Here is a 20309-nt window from a genome sequence, read left to right as displayed (position 1 = left end):
TATAAAGAAGTTTGGGGTTTCAAGTAAAGAATCCTTTGCTTTGTGAATCCTGTGAAATGTACCTTTGTGAAACTGGTAAAAAGTCATCAAATCAGAAAAGCTGGAATGTATCCCTGAGAACTGTCTTTTGATGAAGTTGAGAGACTTGAAAGCTTTGGGAAGGGAACCCCTTTGCATTGCGAACTGTCTTGATGTTTGGTGAAGGGAATCCCTTGGCATTGTCAACTGTCTTCAAGTGTGAGAAAGAGAACCCAGTTGCAAGTCCAGAGCTGGGAGAAGCTCTGAACAGTTATTGAACACTTATTATTTAGATATTTTAACCTGGACACATTTTTCCAAGTATTAAGTGAGGGCCAGGTTAGGTTTGGACACAGACAGAACGTTTAATTTGGACATCCTTAGTTTTTGTTAGGTAGGTAAAATTCCCCTTAGTATAGGGCCAGTTAGCCCTTTTTTCCAACTTTCTTTTCATTTAATAAAAGTTTATAGCCAAAACTATACATCTCTTGTCTGTGTCTACTTCATGATGCATTCAAAGCGCACATGAGCCACTGCCCAGGCCACCTCCCATAATGTCTATGATACCAGAGATATATGAGACACTGACGAGATAGATTGTGACCTACCTCCTCATGTCACTGGACGTGGTTAGCACACACTGTTACCACCTGATTTAATTATCGGTATCACACTATCACAGTCATAATTGACATAAATGATTTCATAGCTCCGAAAAAAGCTCCCTATAATGTCACATTAGGTGTTGAGTAGAGTGAGGCTCCTCCACAGCAGGAAATGAAAGTTCCGGTCAAGGGAGCCGAGTCCATAATTCAACTGAGCCCAGGGCTGAGGGAGGGAAGCTGGGGGGTGAGGAGAGAAGAAAAGCAAGAAGTTGAAAAAGGCCCTGTGCCCTGGGGTCCAGGTATAGTATATGTGTCGTAAATCTCCCCCTGTCTCACCTGTGATCGGGATCTCCCTTGTTCAGCCGCAGGTCTCTTCCTGTGGATGGTTGGGGTCTTGAACATGTTGGCCCAAGCCTCGTCAGGTTATAGGACGCGTTCAGAGTTCCGGGAAGTTCGTGGTTCCAGCGTATCCAGGATTATCGATGAACGAGTAAGTAGCGGGGGAAATTCCAGGAACAGGATAAAGGGCAAGGAAGGAACTAAGAGGATCAAAAGGGAATCAAAGCAGAGAGTAAGCACACGTCGGGTCACTTCCGAAGAAAGCATTGAGACGCGCGGACCCGCAGGGGCGTGACCAATTTATAGTACGTGCCACGAAGTGAAGGCTAGTGCATAGCACGGAGCTTGGTTTGGCCATGTTGGGAGGAACAAGGAGTACTAGCCCTTCGTGATAATGACCATGAGGTCCAGAAGGGGCAATTTCACCGGGTCATGACAGCATGCCCCCTCCGAAGACTGGTTCCTCCAGGCTTGCCTGGGTGAGTAAGATGGAATCTTCTGAGCAAACAAGGGGTCTTTAAATTAGAAACTGGTTCCCATGTTCTCTCGCTAAGGGGGGTAGCCTTTCCACTCGACCAGATATTGTAGTCGACCCCTCCTATACCTGGAATCACATATCCTGGACACCTCATATTCCAACTGGTCGTCCACAACAACAGGTGTGGGTTTGAAGGGTTTTCGAGTAGAACTAATGTAGGGTTTCAACAGGGAAGTATGGAAGACTGGATGTATCTTCTTCCAGGAATCCGGGAGCTTAGGTCGGAAGGAGACAGGATTGATAATCTCCTTTATAGAAAATGGACCATAATAGCGAGGAGCTAATTTGTTTGGTCGTAGATGTCGAGGTAACATTTTCGAGGCTAACCAGACTTGATCGCCAACTGAATAGGAAAGTGATGGTCTTCTCTTAGAGTCCGCATATCTTTTGGTTCGAGTCTGGGCTTGTTCTAATTGATCCTTCGTCTCTCTTTGTAAGTCGATCAGCGTCTGAATCCAAGAGTCAAGGGTAGGTATCGGAGTAGATTCTGGAAGAACTGATGGTAAAACAGACGGGTGATAACCTTGACTGCAATAGAAAGGACTGATCTTGAGAGCTGAATGATCTGAGTTATTGTAGGAGAATTCGGCTAAAGGTATAAGGAGAGACCAATCGTCTTGAACCTTCGTGGCAAAACAACGAAGATACTGTTCCAGGGTTTGATTCACTCGTTCCGTTGCCCCATTGGTTTGTGGATGATAGCCGGAAGAAAGGGCACGTTGGATTCCTAGAACACGACAGAGATGTTTCCAGAATTGTGAAATATACTGAGGTCCCTGATCCGAAATAATCTTGGAAGGAAGACCATGAAGACGAAAAATTTGTTCCAGGAAAATTCCTGCAAGTTCTGAGGAAGATGGTAGTTTATACAATGGTGTAAAATGAGCTAGATGAGTGAACAAGTTAATAGTTACCATGATGGTTGTATATCCTCGGGAAGGTGGTAATTCAACAATGAAGTCCGTGGCAATAACTTCCGAGGGTCTGGTTGGCAACGTAGGTTGTAGAAGCAGACCCGCCGGTCTCTGATTGTCGTATTTGTTCTGACTACAAATAGCACAGGTCTTGATGTATTGAACTACACTGGCCTTCATCCCTGCCACCAGAACTGTCTTTGTATAAGGCGGAAGGTGTTGGTTGCTCCTCGATGGCCGGAGTGGAGAGTATCATGGCATAGATTCATTACCTTCTGTTGAAGTTCTTTTGTCGGAATGACCACTGAATTGTTCTTGAATAAATATCCTTCCTTGATTGTCAGACGCCAGGGATTTTTCTTCGATATGTCCTTCCAGAGATCAGATAATTGAGTCTGTGCTCTGATTTCTTCCAGGAGATTGATCGCTTGAGCTACAAAGATTGTGGGTGGAAACATTTTGGGATAGATCTTATCCTCCAGGGGAACGTAGTCGGGACGCCGAGAAAGGGCATCGGCAATCAAGTTTTGCGATCCAGGAACATGTAAAATTTGAAATTGATATTGAGCAAAGAAGTAGGCCCATCGAGCTTGTCTACTGTTCCTGCACTCCATGGATTGTAGGACCTGAAGATTTTGGTGATCAGTACGTACTTGAACTGGATATTTAGCACCCAGGAGTAAATGTCTCCATTCAATGAAGGCATGACGGATAACCAATAACTCCTTCTCCAGAACTGAGTAGTGAGTTTCGCTGGTGGTCAGTGTCCGTGAAAGATAAGCAATGGGATGTTCCAACTTCTCATCGGATTCTTGTTTTAAAACTGCTCCTATGGCGTAATTGGAGGCATCAGTTTCCACTAGAAAAGGACGATTTATGTCAGGTTGGGCCAGGATGGGGGCCTGAGTGAATTCTTCTTTCAAGCGTTGGAATGCCTTATCTTGTGGTATAGACCAGTTAAACGGAACGTCTTTCTTCAGGAGGTTAACAATGGGTTGAACAATCTCGGAAAAGGTGGGAATAAATTTCCGGTAGAAGTTGGCTAGTCCCAGGAAAGATTGTATTTGTTTGACAGAGGTTGGGGCGGGCCAACTCAGTATGGCCTTCAACTTTGAAGGGTCCATACTAATTCCTTCTGAACTGAGGACAAATCCCAGATAGTGAACTGATGTAACATGAAACAAACATTTTTCTGGTTTGGCTAGGAGTTGATTTTCACTGAGACGTTGAAGTACTGCTTTTACATGTTCTTCATGTTTCAAGGAGTCCTTGGAGAAGATCAATATGTCATCCAAGTAAACGATAACGTTAAGAAATAACATGTCAGAGAACACCCTATCCATAAAACGCTGGAAGACTGCGGGAGCATTAGTCAGACCAAAGGGCATGACGAGGTATTCAAAGTGACCAAAGGGTGTTCTAAAAGCTGTTTTCCACTCGTCTCCTTCCCGGATACGGATCAAATGGTAAGCACCTCGGAGATCCAGTTTTGTGAATATCACTGCACCTCTCACAGCTTCAAGGATATCCGAAATCAAGGGTAGTGGGTATCTGTCTTTCAGGGTGTATTGATTTAGGCCCCGATAGTCCAGGTAAGGTCTGAGCTCTTTGGTATCCTTTTTAGGAACGAAGAACAATGAAGCACCAGCTGGTGATTTTGAAGGTCTTATGGTGCCGTTCTCAAGATTACTGTCTAAGTATTCCCGGAGGGCTCTCTTTTCGGGTTCTGAAAGGATAAACATCCTACCAAAGGGAATCACAGCTGAGGGTTCAGTATCTATGGCACAGTCCTCGGGTCTATGTGGAGGTAAGGCTTGAACAATGGCAGTAGAAAATACATCAGCATACCCTTGATAGATCTCTGGAACTTGTACAATATTGGAAACCATGAGTGGTGTCTCTGGACACCTTGGTAGACTTATAGGAGCTGTGACTGAGGTATCCAGGTTTAAACAATGGTTCAAACAGAACTCCGAGCCCAGGAATAAGGATCCGGCCGTCCAGTTAATATATGGATTGTGCCTTTGTAACCAGGGCATGCCCAGAACCAAGGGGTAATGGGCTGATTTTATAATGTCAAACACAATCCTTTCTTGGTGATGATTTATGGAAAGGTGGATCTCCCTTGTTTGCAGACTTATGGGACCTGATGAAAGAGGTCTTCCGTCAATTGCTTCTACTGGCTGTGAAAAACTTCTTGCTTCATATGGAATGTCATGACTTCTGACCCAATCTTGATCAATGAAGACTCCCATTGCTCCGCAATCCACCAAGGCCAGTATGGGGTAGACCTTGTCCTTGGATGGCGATAAAAAGGCCTGTAATACCACCAATTTGTTTTGTCCAGGAGAGTTCAAGGATGGAATTGATGTGGAGCCAACATCGCTCTCCCGAAACCTTGCTCCATTTAGGATCGGGAGCTGGCGTTTCCCGAGCGTCGGGGAGGAGCCAGAGGACACTCTTTAACAAGATGTTTATCTGAGGCACAATACATGCACAAGCCTGTGTGTATCCTTCTTAACCTTTCCTGCTGGGAAATTGGTACACGAAAGGCTCCAAGTTGCATGGGTTCAGAATAAGTGCTTGAATTCTTGGCAGATTCAGACCTGGTAGTATTCTCTGGGGAATTCCTTTGAATTGAGATTTTATTATTCTTTTTCTTTTCGGCCTTTCTTTCTTGGATTCTGAAGTCTATTTGCATAGATAAGTCCAGGAGGGCCTGGAATGAACTAGGACGTGCCACTCTGGCTAATTCGTCCTTAATCTCTTTATTTAGACCTCTGCGAAACAAGGTAAAACTGGCTTCCAGGGGCCAGTCCGCCTCTTTGGCTAGCTGTTTGAATCTAGTAACGTAGGTCAACATGTCTTGGGATCCCTGTTGGAAGTCAAGTAACTTCTCTTGAGCACCGTGGACCAGCTCTGGAAGTTCGAACATGGTCTTGAGTTCCGCGATGAAGCCTTCATAATCATCCAGGAGAGCATCCCCTGAATTGAGTAAAGGAGTGGCCCATGTAAGGGCATTGCCGGTAAGATGCGATATTATGAAGCCCACCTTAGCCCTAGGAGTTGAGAAATAGTAGGGCTTGAAGGTAAAATGTACCAAACAAGAATCCAGGAATCCACGTAAGGTCTTTGTGGAACCGTCATATTTATCGACCACTCCTCCCAATAATACGCTGTCCTTGTTCGCGGAGTCACGTGACAAGACAAGCTGTCTTAGCGCCGCATTCTCGGCTTTTAAATTCTGCATCTCTGTGGAAAGTTCTTGCATTCCGCGCATCAAGTCCTGAATAGCATTCTCCATGGTAGAATCCGTATTGATTGTTTGGCATCTCAAACTGTCGTAAATCTCCCCCCGTCTCACCTGTGATCGGGATCTCCCTTGTTCGGCCGCAGGACTCTTCCTGTGGATGGTTCGGGTCTTGAACAGGCTCGCCCGAGCCTTGTCAGGTTGTAGGACGCGTTCAGAGTTCCGGGAAGTTCGTGGTTCCAGGGTATCCAGGATTATCGATGAACGAGTAAGTAGCGGGGGAAATTCCAGGAACAGGATAAAAGGCAAGGAAGGAAGTAAGAGGATCAAAAGGGAATCAAAGCAGAGAGTAAGCACACGTCGGGTCACTTCCAAAGATAGCGTTGAGACGCGCGGACCCGCAGGGGCGTGACCAATTTATAGTACGTGCCACGACGTGAAGGCTAGTGCGTAGCACGGAGCTTGGTTCGGCCATGTTGGGAGGAACAAGGAGTACTAGCCCTTCGTGATAATGACCATGAGGTCCAGAAGGGGCAATTTCGCCGGGTCATGACAATATGGCCCCTACTGGTTCTTCACCAGGTAGCATCTGCCCGCCCACTCTGAACTCCTGAACTGCTCATCTATGAGCAGCGAGTGCATAGCCCCGATCCTCCATCAACTTCCTGTCTTCAGCCGCAAATCAGTCACAGAGCTCCAGTGGCTGCCCAATCCATGCTCGGCTCCTTTTCAGCAAGTGCATCCATGTGACGTGATGGGGGACATTGGTGGCCTTGGGCCAAAATGGCACCCAATCCCAAGTGCCACCAAAGGCTGTCCTCATTTACAGGCTTCCCACCACTGATCTGCTGCCAAAATGCAGTGGAGTGGAGTGGGGACACTCCACTACCTCGCGACACTCACATTTTCAAAAAACAGTCCCCTCCCAACTAAGATTTCACTGTAGGATACTGGTGGCCTCTCGGAGTATTAAGGGCTCACATCTGCATTCTACAGCTGCTCAGCAGCACCCTCATTATCTACTGATCTTTGATCACACTTGCGGAGGGCTTAGTCACTCTCTTGAAGCATTGACAAAGTATGCTCACATTCTACCAATATAAATACCACTACACTTAATGCTAGGATGCAGCTAACATCAGGCAATTGCATCAGCTGCTCACATAACTGGTGCACACAAGCACCATACGACACCCTACTCTCTCAACTGACCTGGACTACAGTCCCCGAGGGCGTTCAACCTACCAGCGCTTTGAGGTCATACCAGTGATATATAAAGCGCTATATAAATGCCAAATAACCTAACATAACATAACTATTACTAATTTGAAATGGCTTAGGATCTTGGAGGGCACATTTTGGCAGTGAATATTTGCGCTCACAATTAGTGTCTCCATTGAAATATTATGTCTTGAATTAGGGCTGCCCTCGTTGGAGGAGTTGGTGTTGCTGAAAAAAGGCTCTCTGTTCATTAAACCCACAATGAACCTATATGCCCTGTATTAAATTTGATGGGGTCCCTTACAGGAAAGAATGAGTGCAGTAGGAACAGAACCTTTTCTCTAGATTCTGAGTGTACTAGATTGTTTGATTAGGTTGGCTGTTCCCTGTCAGGAGACCTTGACTTGTCTGTATGTATTACTTTGAGTTTAGAAAAAGAAGGTAATTAGCTGGGACTGGAATGTGAATTATGCCCACTTAAGGGGGCTGAAGATATATACAGACATTATGGAAATACAGCACAGATATATGTCCCTGCCAAAATATATCTGTTGATTTCTCTCGCTGTTAAATTGAGGCGCATCCTGGTACCTTTTCATATTAGGCAGTTACCTCTTCTCAGCATTGACATCTTAACGTATTGTATTCCATCTGATAGAAGATATTGCCAGATTTGTAAAATGAAACACATGCTTGAAACCCAAAGACATGTTTTTAATGAATGTTAAAAAATGGGTGAGATTTATATGGTACATTTTGATAATTGTATATGTAGTCCTATGCCTCAATAGGAAGTGATGAATTGTGGTTCTATTGCCTGGATTCCACAACTAGAGCTCTGAGCTTTTCACTGTATGGAGTGTGGAAGTGTGTTAGTATGAAATTAGGAGTAATCACTTCCAATTTATGAATTTTGATTGGATGAATTTGTGACTACATATGTTTTCCTTTTATTTAAATAATCTTTGGATAATTATTTATTTTAGTGACTTTTTATTATGGATTTTTAATGGTATTTTTCTTGTATATATTGTGCATTAATGATGTAATGATATGTGAGATTTGTGTAAAGTTCTGTAGAACTGTAGCACATTAAATATAAATAAATACAAAATAATTTGTTTTTATTTTATAATTCATGGTACCAACCTGCTACATTGATCACATATGGATTACTATACTCCTTTGGCCTAGATACACGCATAGTTAGGCATGCAGCATCACTATTCCGCATATTCATTCATAAAGTTATGAATTTGTATAATTTTAATAATTTCTGATTAGCATATACAATTGAATTTATAATGATGAAATAGAGGAGGTTCATTGCTTTACAACACACGTTCAACTTGTTTGTAACTGGTATGGTTGTGTGTTTATAAGGAAAATAGTTTTTCTATGCTTTAACTTGCATTTGCAAATTATTATGAGCTTTTTAAATTAATGAAGGCTCAAATGTTCAGGCTTGTCCTCAGCCAATAAGCGGATAGACTTTGCTGACAAAGGGTTTCTATTGTTTAAATATACTTTAGATTGTATCTGGTCAGCATAATTGCATTAATTGATTTTAAAGGTGATCTGTTAAGTGCAAGAAGGTGTGATTGAAGCTCAGCCCTAGAAAAAACAGACCAGATAATGATCATGCCACACACCATGATTTTCAAATTAAGTGAATGCAAATTGATGACATTTTTAATATTTACTCTCAAACTAGGCGCCTGTCGGAGCGGCCTTGTCCAGATGTTCACTTCTTTCCATGTGCTCATAATGGGTTTGCCTGACTACTGGCCATGAATTGCTCCACTCCAAGAGGCCCATGTCCAACATCCTGGGAACAGAAGCGAATCCCATCAAAATCTCTATACAGGTTAGAAGTGAAGTTTTGCCCTTTGGTTAGTTCACAAGAAAACACAAAACAGGTAGTATGAAAGTCATCTCAATGCCTCTACTGATGTTAAGTGCATGAAAGGCTTATAAACTTCTATTTTAGTGACAAAATGTAAACACTCCCATTAAACAATATTCAAATGGCTTCAATCTTGTATGCTTAACATGTTTGAATCTGAATCATTTTGCAATTGAAACACTTAAATAATAAAATGAAGAGTTGATACACTGTAGTGGTTTATTTGAAACATGTGCCACAGTTTGAGCCTTGTGGTATTACAGGCGAAAACATAAACATCGGACATTTTGGCCCGGTTCCTTTGACTTGAATCAATGGTGGGTTGGTGGAGTTTGGTTTATGAGATTTGCATCTCTTTCAAGCATAGAACAAGGCAGCCTGTGTGGATTATTTTCCCAAATTCTTGTAGGCAACGTTGATTTCCTGCAGAATGGGAAGAGCACATTGTGGTGTGCGATGATGAACCAACAGAACACAAAAGACAGAAATGAAGGTCAGCACCATTGCTGGTAAAAATAACAGGGTAGGCGGGTAAAATCCTACTGGGCTACGGGTTTCATTTATCTCAAAAGAACTAACTATAGTAAAAGAAAAATTGTGTATGAGGCCCTCAACCTGGCCCTGGTTTCACTTATTAAGAACACCTCTCCTTAGCACTGTTGGGTTATTGACAGGAATCTCTACAAAGGTAACATAATCCCAGTATAGCTTTGTGTTTCTACTTTTGCTCAAAATCGTGACAAATCATACTGTACAAAACTCATTACCAAAATTAGGGCATAGTCTTCCAGATCAAATTTTTAAGTTGGAGTATTGTACTCCAGGGTTTTTGAAGTTGGGAGTAAAATGAATAGTTTGGTTGGAAGCCTGGGGCTGACGCCTCTGTGTCAGTTGTTTACTCTTTTTTTATTAGGATTACTTTTACGCCCTGTTTTTATTTTTTGGAGTATTTGCATGTTTCTAATGAGTGAATGTGACTGATGCTCTGCTTATCTGCATGTGGTTCAGGACAACTGTGTCCACTACAAGATGGTTTTCAGAACCTGCTGAATCTTTTTTAAATAAAACATTTGTTATTATTTTCTATAACAAAAAACAAGAAACAGAAAGAAGGGCAGAGAACCCCCCCATACACATAACGTGCATTGCTTGACATAATAGCTTTGAGCAGTTAACCAAAAATAAAGTTGCTGGGAATTTTGCGGAAGTCCGGCGTGACAATCAAACACGGCAGAATCCAACATCTCCACCTGCCCATAGAATTCCCTTACCCACCACCACCTTCCTCCCATTTTCTCCAAACCTTCATAATCTTTGTCGGACACCCCATTGCATTATACACACACCATTCCAAGGTCATACAAATGTCCATATCGGCAGCCCAACTGGCCATCCAAGGGTATTCCGGTGACCTTTCTTAATTAGTCCCAGGGCGACAGCCAGAAAGACCTTCTTGTGCTTAGTGAGCCCCTCCTCTCCCCAAACCCCAAGTAGTGCAATTTTCAGCTCTCTGGGGACCTCCACATTCAGTACTGTTGACAACTTGCATATACATTTCCTCTACAATAATTGAATTTGCGGACATTCCCATAGAGTGTGAAAGTACGTGTATCCCAGTCCCCCACATCTCCCGCAGGAACATCAGCACCTCCACCCTCTCCTCTGGCTCCATGGGGCTAGGTCCCACTCCCATTTTTCCCTGAGGCTGGACATTTCCTGAGCACCGTAAGCCAAAATGAATTGATACAACATAGACGTGACTTTTGCCTTAATCTGCCCTGCAAATAGGTCTACCTCCAGGGGGAGCTCTGGGTAATTTCACTCTGAATGGGAAACTGGGCTCTCATTGCATGCAATGGCTGCATATTTATATAAAGTGTTCCCCTAGCCTAGGGTAAATCGTTCCTGCAAGGATTCAAAGGGAAGAAGGCAGCCCTCCTGTCCCATGTCTGACAGATGCATAATTCCATTACCCTCGTAGTGCCGGAAGTAACTAATCTTAAGGCGTTCAGGGAAATGAGAGTTGCTGTATAGAGATTGGCTCATCAAAGACGACCTCCCCATCTAGCCAATATGCCTGTGTGCCTCCATCCATAGCTGCTGCACGTCTTTTGTCATAAGTGGGAGCACCACACCCCACTGTTTCCCATACAGGACCTGTACCAGAGCCCTCCCCCCCATCCATCCCCACTCAGATGCAATGTGAGGCAACTCAGGGTTCCCATGCAGCCAGACATTCACGACTCCCAATGGTGCCACCCGGTAGTACTGTCGCAGGTACAGCAGTACAATCGCCCCTCCCAGACAAACCGCTTAAGAGTTTTTAAGGCGATATGACCTTGTTGCCCCCCCCCCCATAGCAGTTCCCTGAGAATCCCATCTATACCCTCAAACACCCACCTAGAGACCTGGAGTGGGGTGTTCTGCAGTACGTAAAGGAACTTGGGCAAGGTTATCATTTTGAAAAGGGACGCTTTGCCCATCAGGCTCAGAGGAAGGGACTGCCAGTGCACCACATCGGACTTGAAACTATCAACTACCGGGCATAGGTTAAGGTTGAGAAACCTTGGGAGATGTTCGCCCAATTGGATTCGCAGGTAACGGAAGCCAGTTGTGGATATCCGATATGGGCAATCCTGTGGGAGCGCTGCATCCCTGCCTTGTATGAGGAAGAGGACCGACTTCTGCCAGTTGACCTGAAGGCCACTGGTGCCCTGATAATCGCTTAGTATCTTTGTCACCCTGGGACAGGATACCGCCGGTTGCCCATATATATCAGAAGGACATATATATCAGAAGGTCATCCTTGTATAGAGAAATCCTCTCCTCTCCTCACCTCCCCAGGGCCACCTGAAGCCGAGCCACTCTGTACTCGTCCTAAGTCTCACGGCCAGCGGTTCCACTGCCAGGGTGAAAAGCAGAGGGGAGAGGGGGCAAATATCCTCGAGCACACCCCAATGACCTGTACTTCCACCACCGGTGACTTATACAGTAGGCGCCCTAGTTCAGGGAGTTGCCCTTAAATCCCATGCTTTCCATAGTTCTCCATAACGAATACCAGTGCACAGAATCAAATGCTTTTTCAAATTCCACTGACAGCCGTGCTAGCAGATCTGGGATTGTATTAGCCTGACATAATTCCAATTGTACCCTTCGCAAATTCATGCGAGTAGGCTTAGTTGACATAAACCTGCACTGGTCCGTGTGAACTATGCACCCTATAACTTGCAGCAGGCAGTTTTGCGAGAACCCTTGCCAGGATTTTTGCCTCCCAGTTGATTAGCGGGATTGGACTATAAGAGGCACAACTGTCCGTTGGCTTGTTTCGCTTGGGATGACCACTATTCATGTGGATATCTTGGGAAAAGGGGTGGTCTGTATGTGTGGCTGGAAGTAGGGGCTGCGACCGTCGGATCCCAGTACACATCCTGGCACTTGAATGTCTGTTGCGAGCCAGATTGTGTGGCCAGTGGCTATCCATATGTGGATAGCCACTCTCAGTTTGAATGGTGCATATCTATAAAGATTACCCTATGCACTAATCTGAGGTTGTAGAAGGAGTTCTTAAGGAGAATAATAGGATGATCCCCATCGCTGTCCGAACTCTAATGTGATGAGTAGAAGTGTTGTTGGATTATCCAGCGGGGTAACGGGTTTCTGTTTAACAATCTCAATGAGGAACAGCAATCAATCATGGGTGAAGGAGGAAGGAGGGACAGAACAGGACATGAAAATGAAAGGGATGAGATCAAGACTGTACTGTGCATACTGAGCCCTCTGCCCACAAAGTTGAACTGGCCCACTGCTCACCTCTATTATGCCAGGCCGCCGCATACCCATGCGCTTACCCTGTCCTGACCTAGTGCAATAAGTAAAATATATTGCCATATTTGTAATGCTGATTGTGCCTATCCTGTACTCAGTTCATTGCACCGTACCTATGCTATCTCTAGCCCATCTCAGCCTGCTGTGCCTGTGTTGAATCTAGTCTATTTCAGCCTAGTATGTATGTGTTGCATCTAACCTACCAATGCTAAGCGTCCTGAATATTGCGGATGCTATCTTGCAAAATAGCGCTAACTGCCCACACTTAGCCTGCGTTGCCCATATTTAGCCATTGTGTTGCCTATATTTAGCCTGCTGCTGCCTATACTCTGCCTTGTGTTGACCATACTTAGCTTGTGCTGCCCATACTTAGCCTTGTGTTGCCTATACTTAGCCTTGTGCTGCCTATACTTTGAAATACTTAGCCATTGTGCTGACTATACCCAGCCCTGTGTTGCCTATATCTTAGCCCACTGCTGCTGCTATCAATATGATGCTACTACAATGTTAGAAATCACGAATTCAACAACCTACTAGTGACTTTCCTAGATGTTACTGCGCCCCCCCACACCAGATATAGACAACTATCCCTAGGACAGAATGATCCCCACCCTCATCTTCCTGTCCACCCTCTGGTCCACTATGACAACAGGAAACCACCCACCACAATCTATGCCTACTGTGACACTGAATTCTGACGAGCACCGACCCTCCATCACCCCAGACGCTAACCCACAGTCTATAAAGACACCTATCCTCCACCACCCTCTAACAAATATCCCGTGCGACACCTTAAGCAGAAATGCAAAGTTACGGTCAAGATTACCTAAAATCTATGAACCTCTAGTCAGACTAGTCACCAAACCTAGTAATAGAAGAGACATCCAACGTAATGCCCCCAAATTAAACACCTCCCCCACCAAAAGAGACTCCCACATTAACAGTCCCATCAACAATCACCGGACGTCAAGCAATAAACCTACCAAAAAGAAAAGTTGTGTCACTCCCGCAACACCTAAACCAAATACACCCCTGAAGGGTGCCCTTATTAATGCCAGGTCATTAATAGCACATGCCACCGAAATCACCGATCTCATCCAAATAGGTAATTATGACCTCCTAGCCATAACAGAAACCTGGCTGCACCAAGCAGCAGGACCCGACCCGCTCTGATGCTTGCCCTGCCCCCTAACTACAACATTTGCAGAGAAGATAGAACCAACTCTCGAGGAGGAGGCTTAGCCAGCATCACTAAAAATAGTCTCACCATAAAAATAGAAACGCCTTCAATACTAAATCGTCGAATCCTTAACCACTAAACTCTAAACATCATCCTCTCAGTCTATCAACATACACCTCATCTACAGGCCACCTGGCCCCATTGGAACCTTTGAGGACGACATCTCTATGATCCTCTCAAATAATCTAAAAAACTCATCGCAAGCCATCCTTCTGGGAGACATGAACTTAGGCTTCAATGGCCACAACGACTTGCAAGCGATCACTATCGCCAATGTCATTACAGAACTTGGATTTATCCAAAGAATATCACAACCTACCCACGAAAAAGGTCAAACACTCGACTGGGTAGCCAACCACAACTGTAATGTAACAATTACTGATGTCTGCCCACAAATCTGGACAGATCATGCGCTAATAACCTTCCTCATAAACGAAAACACTGACCAACCTAAGGAAACTATATTGGCACCCCCCTTACCAACCAGAAATAAAAAAAACTTAACTACGGAAAAACTGCTACCACTTATCCTCCCAACTCTAAATTCCTTACCTGATTCGCCAAATCCATCAGTTCTAGTAAACAAATTCAACTCAACCTTGGCCAAATCCCTGGACACTATCGCCCCTTTGAAAATGAGAAAAAGTAAGCCCAGAGCACACCTAAACACCTGGTTCACCCCTCTTCTCAAATCCCTAAGGATTGAAAAACACAAATGCGAATCCTCCTGGCGACTAACTCCATCTGAGACAAATAAAGCAGCTCTCATCAATGCCTCCAAGATTTACAAAAATGAAATAAGGAGAGCAAAAAAAGAGAATTTTAACAACAGAATACTACAGGCAAATCCGGAACCAAAGAGCTGTTCATTATACTAAAGGAACTGGAAAACCCCACCCCTATTCCTGACAACTGAGACAAAAATAAAACATGGTGCTCTAACATCCAAAAAACTCTCAACGACAAAATCACCACACTCCAAACCAAAATTGAGAATAAGAAACAAAATATTCCTCCTTCAACCTATCAAAATGGTAAACCACCTACCTCTACCAAACCAGAACATGAATTCAGCTTCAACAAAGTAACCATTTCAGAGATTGAAAAAATAATACTTTTGCTCAAACCAACCAACTGTCGAGGTGACATATGCCCAGCACAACTGATAAAAGACGCGGCCAGAGACCTATCCCCATTTATTTCCAAACTTATCAATGCCTTTTTTGCATCAGGCACAATACCAGACAACCTTAAACAATCATGGGTCCTCCCCCTTCTTAAAAAGCAAACCCTGAACCCCTCCATCCCGACCAACTACAGACCAATCACGATGGTACCATTCCTGCTAAATATATTAGAGAGAGTGGCTTATCTACAGATCCAAAAATACCTAGCGCTGCATCAACTATTAGGTAGCAGACAATCAGGCTTCAGGCCTCAACATGGTACCGAAACTGCACTGATCGATCTCAAAACCCAAGTTGATGAGCTGAGAGATCGTGGAAAAACTGCCCTACTCCTCCTTTTGGATCTCTCAGCGGCATTTGACCTGGTGGACCATGATGTGCTCTGCTCCCACCTGGAATCTGCGGCCCACTTCTCCACACATGTCATTGCTTGGATCAAGTCATTCTTAAGTGGCAGAACCATGAGGGTTTTCTCTACCTCTGCAGCATCTGAATCAGTACCCATCACATGCAGCGTTCCCCAGGGATCCTGTGTCTCTCCGACCATGCATAACATCTTCACAAAGCACCTGTTTGATGATCTGGACCTTCTCGGTGTCACCTACACAAACTTGGCAGATGACACTCAGATTCTCATCCCACTTTCGGGGGATTACGAACAGGATTTGGCCTTGGTGAACAAGATATACCTCATCATCCAGGCATGGATGGCCCGTCATGGTCTATGCCTGAATGATGACAAAACGGAACTCATCATGCTGGGGAACGCACAAAATATCAAAAGACTGAACAATGACTATTCATCATTTGTTATAGTTGGTAACACCATCAAAGTAGCAAAAGAGGTAAAAACATTAGGTTTTTACCTCGACTCTTGCCTCTCCCTAACAAAGCAGGTGAGTGCGATGGCCTCTAGCACTGCATCCACCTGTAAGCTGATCAGAGGAGCTAAACCATACTTGTCCACTACCAGCTGCCTCACCCTATCAAGAGCTCTGGTATTATCCAAATTGGACTATTGCAACACACTATACATAGTGTCCAATAAACACACACTGCAAAAAATCCAAACCTTGCACAACAACGCCCTTAGAGCCACACTAGGAATCCCAAGAAGAGAGCATATATCAGATATCAGAAGACAATCTAACTTGCTCTCTACAGCAGACAAAATTAAACTTAAAACAGTATCGCTAACATTCAAAAGTATCAATGACCTAGCCCCCAAATACCTAACAGAAAGATTCAAAAGACGAACCTCTAACAGACCCACCCGAGAAGCATATACCAACAAGCTAGTTGTACCCCATTTAAATTGAGCACAGCCGGAGGCAACAGCTTCCCTGTCAAAGCGGCCCGGCTGTGGAACTCCCTCCTATCTTCCTTAAGGTCTGACCAATCCTATCCACACTTCAGACTCAACTGTATTAAATGGCTCAAAGAAAATTACTTATAACTGACCGACACTAGGACTACTTACGCCTGACCCACTTGTCAACCTGCAACTGAACGTACACCAACATGCTCCTTTAACTCTCAATGTATATTGTGTATACACCTCTGTGTACAAATACCTGTGTATATAACCTTGTATATCGTCATCCTTTTGCTGTCAATGCACCATGTAATTACTTGGAATCTGTAACTGTATGTAACTGTAACCTGTAAGCTTAAAGTATTCTTGAACATGCACTCGGTTACCCCGGGGTCTGGCGCGCGCTACAAATAAATAAACAAACAAACAAACAAGCAAACAAACAAACAAGAAAGGAATGTTAACTTCGTATTAACCGGAAACATGGACTGGTATGCGAGGAGCGGGATGATAGTGTTGAGCAGCAACCATGGCAAGGAGCACAGCTTCAGTACAAAGAAGAAAGACTGACAGTGCTGGGCATGGGATTACAGCAGGAAGGGAATCACAGCAGCCGAGAGGTGCAAAGGAAATGCTGTGGCAGGATGTTGGAGTGAAACTCAAAAGGGAGTGCTGTAACGAGGACAGTGAATAGGCGGGATGGGAAGAACAGGAAATGCGCAAGTTGCGTGAAAAAAGGACACTGGTACGGGGACCGGCTAATGTAAGAGGGAAAGCGGGAAGAGAATTACCGGGACATGGAAGCTTGAAGAGAGGATTCTGCAGCAACGAAAGAATAGAGCGAACAGAAGGGTCCAGGTAGCAATCCACAGGGAAGTAGCAACGCAGCAATCCGTGGTTTGTGCTGCTTTTGAATTCCGCCAGTCGCCCTGATGGTTGCCTGGCGCAAACTATACAGTTTTTTATCTTCCTGAAGACTTCCTGATTCGTCCAGCCTCGGCAGCCATCTTGAGTGTAGTGATTGGTTACAGAATGGAATGCGTTGTAACCTCCATTTGTTCCAGAGTTTCCAGGAGCAAGGGTGATTCCTGACAATATCCTTAGCATTGGTGGACCTGGGCGAGCTTCCAGTGGAAATCCTGGATAAAGGAGTACTCCAGTAGCCATTCCACAAATCAGAAGTGCAGCTCACTGACGACCCAACCTGAGGACGACTCCTGCAGCTGACCAGCAACAACTCCAGTGAAGTCCCAGTGAAGCCCTGCTCATCTGCCTGAGATCAAGAAGACCCTCATCAGTGCTTCGACCGCTGGACCAGTAGGAACAACCTTCCCTTCTGAGCCTTCAGGAGCTTTCAGGAGTGTCCCTAGACCAACCAATTCGACTAGCCAGTGTTCTACTGGGCTATATTGCTGCAGCCATCACTGTTCCAAATGCAGCCTTAGAAATGTAAGGATCTTCAGCTTGTACTACAAGATGCCTGCTCCTGATATTCAGCCTTCTTGCATCAATCGAAGCCATGCAGCTCCTGCTCCTTTTTTCATCCACTGAAGACTGCCTGTTGCCTGTTTGGGTTTGCTTGGTTTCACCCAGCCTTGGGGTTATGTGCTCTCACCTCATCTGGGGATATGGCTTTTTACAGACCGTATTGGGCACTTGCTTCTTTCTTCCTGCCTTGGGGATTATTTGATACTACCCCCAATGTGGGGTCTGGTTTTATTTACCCTGTCTTGGGTATGGTCTCTTGCAGCCCTCCTTGAGCTCTAAACACTCTCATCCATCTTTAGGTTTGCTTGGTGTCACCCTGCCTTGGGGTATGGTCTTGCTTGCCCCATCTTTGGTTATGGTCACTTGCAGCCCGCCTTGGGCTCTTGCCTTTCTCACCCTGTCTTGGGGTTGGCTCGGTCTCACCTTGCCTTGCGGTGTGGTTTTGTTTGCCCTGTTCAGGGGTACGGTCTTTTGTAGCCTGCCTTGGGCTCTTGCCTCTTTCACCCACTCTTGGGGTTTTCTTAGTCTTATCCTGCTTCAGGGCAAGGTTGGGCCTTGCCCACCTCTTTCCCAGAGCTGCATCGCACCTTGCGGTGCTCCTCGGGTGAATGGGTAGGTTCAGCATCTTTGGGTGCCTCCTCTACCATGGTAACTTGCGCTGCTCTTCTTTGGGCTTCCTGCGGTGCTGTGATGTCCGTTCCTCCATCCGCCTGTCATTGCATGACTTTGGCCCCACGCTGGGGCTCTTGACTGGGCATTCCCGGTTTCTCCTCCAGCTGGTTTGTCAGTGTTCTTCAGTCTCAGCATCGGCGGGGACCACCACGCTTGGCTGGTGCTATTTTTTTCCTGCCACACCTTCTAGTGGGAGGACTCTAAAAAAATATGCTGCTCTGTGGATGTCTTGTCCTTCGTTCTAAGGATGATTGGCTGTTTATTTCTCTGTTAGAGGTTGGGACCTTCCATGGCTCTTTCAAACTCTGCTGATCCTGTGCACTCAGAGGGTCAGAAACCACACCAACATCCTTATAGGATGTTTAGAGATACTAGATATTTTAACTCCCATGTAGCTAACAAAGGGAGTACTGGAATCATAAGCATAAGGAAGGTAACTAATATCAATTTCTAGGGATCTCCTGCCTTCTAAGGGGAGGAATCACCCCCCATTGCTAGGCAATTGTTTTATGGATGTTCTGAGGGGTTTCTACTGAAATTTATGCATTTGGATATTTACCTATTTTATACTAGTTATTGAATCAAATGCTTTGTGTCTTCTCCTAGGAGTGTGTGTGTGTGTGTATATATATATATATATATATATATATATATATATATATCCCTTTTATTGTAAGTGTGTGGCAATATTTGCCTAGAGGTTTAATTTGGTTACTGTGTATTTTAAAGGACTAATAAACCATTGTATATTGTTGCACTTACCTGTCTAACTCAAATTATTGATGTTCTGTGTGGATTAATTGTAGCCCTAGACCACTATCATACCACTTCATAAATCTAAGCCTTACAGCTCTGCTATCAACCTGGAGTACATTTGGCTAGACTTTAGTGTCTTTCCTGTTCACCATAATAGGTTGGCCTCCCAAAATCCACCCTGAGGGTGGATTTTGGAAACCCATTTTAACAGCCAGGCTGTAACATTCTCACTCACCTGACGCGTGATGCTATCCTAGTTTTCAGCCCTCAACAGCCTCCTGTGCTCCTTCTTTTTCTGTGGGTATGCTTCTACCCATCCTGAAAAAATAGCGACCGTGACCAGGCAGAATTCGAGGTTTATGCAAAGGAGAGTTGGATGAAGTCAATCTGCACATTCAGGAACGATGAGCAGATTGCCTCATTTTCACGGCTCCCCCCACATTATGAGGTAAACATACAGAGCAATTTTCACAATATACTTGAGCCACCGTAGCAAAGGTAGGGGGAGCACAAATCACGGTTCACTAAGGTAGTTATAGCAGTTTTAACTGTGTGTGCAACAGAGTGTGCTAGTCGGGCAAGCTATAGTAGGAGTGCTTCGGGCACCACAAGGCGGCCATCTGGAGAGTGCCAAAGAGAGTCAGAGCACAACGTATACTGGTGCATACTGAATAATCTGACATGGGAATTCACCCATTCTGTCCTGCAGGGTAGGAGCAACATGTGAGATACCATTTCATGTCAGAATTCCCCTCATAATATTAAGCCAGCATTAGCTTGACAGGGCTTAGTAGAATGTATTACCCACAGTAGCCTTTCATCACACTTCTCAGTAAGCTAACAGGGGATGCCTTTTGCTCCTCCTGGCCAGGAGGGTAGTCCAGGCTGTGCAAGTACCTCCTGTTCTCTATTTCTTTTACTAGTACTCCTGATGGCCCTGATTATCCACCATGTCTCATGATTGGCCCTACCCTGGTTCCCTGTGTGTTTCCTTGGTTATTTCCCAGTTTCCCTTTAGGTGTCTTAATTGTGGGT

General features: G+C 44.7%; 1 long non-coding RNA gene across 4 annotated transcripts in view; it reads left to right on the top strand.

Moving 5' to 3' along the window:
- Nucleotides 1–20309, top strand: part of LOC138527299 (uncharacterized) — a 620886-nt gene that overhangs the window by 289447 nt on the left and 311130 nt on the right. For all 4 annotated transcript variants that reach the window (XR_011283873.1, XR_011283871.1, XR_011283874.1 and 1 more), the window contains one exon: nucleotides 8600–8752. This is a non-coding gene — a long non-coding RNA (uncharacterized lncRNA). The remainder of the gene's footprint in view (nucleotides 1–8599; nucleotides 8753–20309) is intronic.

Source organism: Ambystoma mexicanum, chromosome 14 (assembly GCF_040938575.1).
Source record: "Ambystoma mexicanum isolate Mex_15411 chromosome 14, UKY_AmexF1_1, whole genome shotgun sequence".
Taxonomy (NCBI): domain Eukaryota; kingdom Metazoa; phylum Chordata; class Amphibia; order Caudata; family Ambystomatidae; genus Ambystoma; species Ambystoma mexicanum.
Note: the sequence above shows the minus strand (reverse complement) of the source record. Positions and strands in the feature narration are given on the sequence as shown.